The 5,000-nt window shown below is 42.3% G+C and overlaps 3 non-coding genes across 3 annotated transcripts in view; all 3 read right to left on the bottom strand.

The window, feature by feature from the left end:
- Positions 1 to 1,103, bottom strand: part of LOC149092814 (large subunit ribosomal RNA) — a 4,168-nt gene extending 3,065 nt beyond the window's left edge. Inside the window, exon 1 of the ribosomal RNA XR_016200590.1 lies at positions 1 to 1,103. This exon is cut by the window's left edge and continues 3,065 nt beyond it. This is a non-coding gene — a ribosomal RNA (large subunit ribosomal RNA).
- A 476-nt stretch (positions 1,104 to 1,579) lies between these two features.
- Positions 1,580 to 1,734, bottom strand: LOC149092815 (5.8S ribosomal RNA). Its single transcript, XR_016200623.1, has one exon. It is a non-coding gene; the product is annotated as a 5.8S ribosomal RNA (ribosomal RNA).
- A 487-nt stretch (positions 1,735 to 2,221) lies between these two features.
- LOC149092816 (small subunit ribosomal RNA) lies at positions 2,222 to 4,390 on the bottom strand. Its single transcript, XR_016200548.1, has one exon. It is a non-coding gene; the product is annotated as a small subunit ribosomal RNA (ribosomal RNA).
- Positions 4,391 to 5,000: the final 610 nt, after the last annotated feature.

The following is a 5,000-nucleotide window of genomic DNA, read 5'->3' on the forward strand; positions in this document are numbered from 1 at the left end:
TCAATTCGCCTTTCAAGCCTAAACAAGACTGATCAGCTTGCATACATGTTAGACTCCTTGGTCCGTGTTTCAAGACGGGTCGGATAGAGTACCGATCTACTGACCACAGAATCACTAGGTTAACGTAAGCTTGCCACTTTTACCAACAAACCACCAAAAGCCAGCCAATCCATGAGTTGTTTCAACACCAGGTGAAGAAACAGACATCATCAACGAAAGACTAGTCGGATTCGTCAGAGCAGATGACAAGCATTGTTGACCCTGCATAAGCAGAGATTCATCTCCAATGTGACTGTGGTAACAGTTGCCAACACTAGCTCACAGGCTAAGTCTAACAACGCAAGGAATATTAGTAGCTGTGAAAACTAAATGCTGATTAGGTGTGTGTTTAGTACACCTTGCTGTTATCACTTGAACAAGAGTTTTGCACTCTCCTTCACATTGGTCGTGGTTTGAGCACGAGAGTTGAGAAAATGCACTCCTCATGCACATATTGCACTCCTCCTATCAATACCAAGATCCAAGGGCAGGCTAAAAGTTACCCCTTAACCTACTGATCTTGGAACGCTGTAAAGCATTCTTAGCACTGAATAGAAAAAGGCAACAATACACAAGAGGAGCTGAGTTCTCCTCTCAGCTACACTTCGTGGTTCTATCCGTTTCTCTACAAGCGGTTTCACGTCCTTTTGAACTCTCTCTTCAAAGTACTTTGCAACTTTCCCTCACGGTACTTGTTTGCTATCGATATTACCATCGTATTTAGTCTTAGGAGGAGTTTACCTCCTAATTTGGATTGCACTCTCAAGCAATCTGACTCTATCCGCGACTAAAGCCAGTAATCGATATTCCATTAACCAAGATCTGCCACCGGCCTAGAACCGTCTCTGGGAAGAGGGCCCTTGTCAGAGGGACTTGCAGATTTAGTTGAAATAATCGTGACTCTAGCCATTACGCAGCACCGCTTTCCACCTTTCAATGGAAAACCTTTGCGCCGGACTCATCCCTTTTCACTCGCCGTTACTCAGGGAATCTCATTTGATTTCTTTTCCTCCGCTGAATTATATGCTTAAATTCGGCGGGTAACCTCACCTGATCTGAGATCAAAAATATTGATTAAGTTGATTAATGTTTATTTGTGTTGTTTGCAAGCAAGCAACGTAAATCTACTTTAATGTTTGCACAAATTTTGCCTTTGCATTACTTCTTAGGTCTGCTTTAACAGAATGAAATAGCTACTATTTGTACGATTTATACAAGTGCAAGAAGATTCATCAGTTAACAGGTTAGTTGATCACCATAGTTATCTGCAATACGACTTTAGCGTCGTCAGATAGGCGACTAACCTTAGAATCTCATGCTAGTATCTATTCATATATACTGCTTGCAGAGATGAAATATGCATTGTACACAAAATTTATCATGTGAAACAAGTAGATTTGAGATTCTCCTTACTAAATTGCAACGAATTGCAATTAAGAAAAGGAATAAAACATCAAGATTCATGCATATAAATATACAATCCTCTCAAAACAATGCATATATGGTAGTATGCAAGTGTTTTGTTGATTATTTTACATCTCAACTCTCAGACAGATGTGACCTCGGAAAAGACCCGAAAGCCGCAATGTGCGTTGGAAGCTCAAGTGCTCGGCGTGTCCTGCAATTCGCACCGATTATCGTAGCTAGCTACGTTCTTCATCGATTGGTAATTCGAGTGATCCACCGCTTGAAGATGTATCTTTGCCACCGTGGGACTTTTAATAAGTATCCTAAATCTGCATTGAGAGGGTTTGAAAACAATTGTATGCAGTTTATAAAAACCATAGTTGTCTTTACTTAGTTAGGCGAAGAAGTGTAAAACTTCCTTCTTTAAACCTTGCCGTCAGCATAAGCTGAAGACTTGATCAGGTACCAAGTATGTAGCAAGACAGGCTTTTCATTATAAACTACAATTGTTTTGCAAAAGAAATTATGGCTATCGTTAGATAACCCTCACTCTTTGTTGCATTGGATAATGAAAGATGGATGTATGAATGAACGAATGTAATGCAAATTAGAATCATGTTGCAATGGCTAAATGTTTGCAATAAACATTCACAATTGCGACTCTAATGCAAATACAATTCAATTGCATTCACCATATTAGCATCTACAATATCACTATGCAGAGTGTTTGATTGTTTGAAGGTTGTATTTCTCTTATAATAAGAGGGTAATACGTTAATGATCCTTCCGCAGGTTCACCTACGGAAACCTTGTTACGACTTTTACTTCCTCTAAATGATCAAGTTTGAACATCTTTCCAGCACAATCCGACCACTAGTTTCCCAATGGTCTGGATTGACCAGTCCGAAGTCCTCACTAAATCATTCAATCGGTAGTAGCGACGGGCGGTGTGTACAAAGGGCAGGGACGTAATCAACGCAAGCTAATGACTCACGCTTACTGGGAATTCCTCGTTCATGGGCAATAATTACAATGCCCAATCCCCATCACGAAATGGGTTCAAGCGGTTACCCACTCCTTTCGGAGCAGGAAACAGTATGCACGATGACCACTTCAGTGTAGCACGCGTGCGGCCCCGGACATCTAAGGGCATCACAGACCTGTTATTGCTCTGTTTCGTGCGGCTGCGAGCGCCGCTTGTCCCTCTAAGAAGTCCTTACAGTGCTACAGCATCCTTACCCTAGCCAATTCTGTAGGCTAATAGCAGCAGAGCCCTCAACAGCCGAAACCATCAAGAGATACTACCACCCACAGGTTGACTAAGGGGGAGTACTGCAGTGTAAACTGCAAGTCTATTTAGTAGGCTAGAGTCTCGTTCGTTATCGGAATTAACCAGACAAATCACTCCACCAACTAAGAACGGCCATGCACCACCACCCACTGAATCAAGAAAGAGCTCTCAATCTGTCAATCCTCTCAGTGTCCGGGCCGGGTGAGTTTTCCCGTGTTGAGTCAAATTAAGCCGCAAGCTCCACTCCTGGTGGTGCCCTTCCGTCAATTCCTTTAAGTTTCAGCTTTGCAACCATACTTCCCCCGGAACCCAAAAACTTTGGTTTCCCGGAAGCTTCCATTCGAGTCATGAAATTAGTTACTCAGAATGATCGCTGGTTGGCATCGTTTATGGTTAGAACTAGGGCGGTATCTGATCGCCTTCGAACCTCTAACTTTCGTTCTTGATTAATGAAAACATTCTTGGCAAATGCTTTCGCTGTAGTTTGTCTTGCGACGGTCCAAGAATTTCACCTCTAGCGCCGCAATACAAATGCCCCCGTCTGTCCCTCTTAATCATTACCTTGGATTCTTAAGACCAACAAAATAGAACCAAGGTCCTATTCCATTATTCCATGCAAGATCATTCAAGTTAAGGTAGTGGTACGCATCATATAGATGGTTGACCATACCGTTTTTAGGCACCTCTTTCGAGGTTTTGGACGCCTGCTTTGAGCACTCTGATTTTTTCAAGGTAAAAGTCTCGATCGCTTGAATCAACACTCGGTAAAGAGCATTGATAGCAAATATCGAGCAATTTTCTGTCTAAACACTATGAATGTAACCACCAGGAAAGAGGAATGAAGGTTCAAGCAAGCATCCGTAGACACAAGCAAGAAACCTAACATCACCATCTAACCCTTTAATCAGTGGACCCCATAGGTTCGACTGAAATCCAACTACGAGCTTTTTAACCGCAGCAACTTTAATATACGCTATTGGAGCTGGAATTACCGCGGCTGCTGGCACCAGACTTGCCCTCCAATAGATCCTCGTTAAAGGATTTAAATTGTACTCATTCCAATTACGGGGCCTCAATAGAGTCCCGTATTGTTTTTTTCGTCACTACATCCCCGTACTGGGATTGTGTAATTTGCGCGCCTGCTGCCTTCCTTAGATGTGGTAGCCGTTTCTCAGGCTCCCTCTCCGGAATCGAACCCTAATTCCCCGTTACCCGTTACAACCATGGTAGGCGCATAACCTACCATCGACAGTTGATAAGGCAGTTGCTTGAGGGATACATCGTCGGCTCAGAGGCCATACGATTTGCTCAGTTATTCAGAGTCATCACAAGAAATGCAACCGAAGTTGCTAAGATCCCCACTGCTAGTCCTTAGACAGCGACCGAAATCACTGAACAGGGTTCTAGGTGAATAAGAATCATTGGTCTTGTACTAATAAATGCGATCCTTCCGTCAGCAAGCTGAGGTTGGAACACTTGTTCATGTATTAGCTCTAGAATTACCACAGTTATCCATGTAAAAAAGAATATCCGAGGAACCGTAACTGATTTAATGAGCCATTCGCGGTTTCACTTTATAAACAGTATGTACTTAGACATGCATGGCTTAATCTTTGAGACAAGCATATGACTACTGGCAGGATCAACCAGGTAACTTGATGTTTTAGCAAAGTAAAATGCTAAACAAGTTGTTTTTGCAGCTATAAATACGATATCCTCAGCTAACAACCAGCAAGTGGATGCTAACTTTAACGAGGTATCGAGATTTATGTCGTGCATTAAGATAATTCTGCAGAAAGCTCTTTAGAATCCATCTTCTTCCACTAAAATGTGCAAGCACATCTAGCAGGAGTAACCATTGCTGGGTACGTTTGCAAGTCAACTAAACAGCATAGTATTATAACCGCTTGATACCAATTTCTTGGATCAATCTGCGGTCTGCTTTGCACAAGCAGAGCTCAATACTAATACTGCTCACTCTGTTGAGTGACTAGTTTGAACATATATGCAAGATATGAAGTCTGATAGCATTAAAGCCCAACTCTCATAGATATTGTCAGTCGTACCAAGGAAGACCTTAGGTCTTGCAGGTACTCTACCTTTGTATAATAGTGTGTGGTGATAAGATGATTGACGATCCAAACCCATTCAGGCCCGTCTCTTCAACCACCAAACATCAACAGAATAACAGGAATAGATGCGTGAACAGCTACAGTCTGGACCATACCACTGCTTGATGCATTGACTTATCCATAACCGTAGA

This window comes from Tetranychus urticae, unplaced genomic scaffold, assembly GCF_039701765.1.
Source record: "Tetranychus urticae isolate SD_2017Ah unplaced genomic scaffold, NJAU_TeUrti_SD_1.0 Scaffold_5, whole genome shotgun sequence".
NCBI classification, from domain to species: Eukaryota; Metazoa; Arthropoda; class Arachnida; order Trombidiformes; family Tetranychidae; genus Tetranychus; species Tetranychus urticae.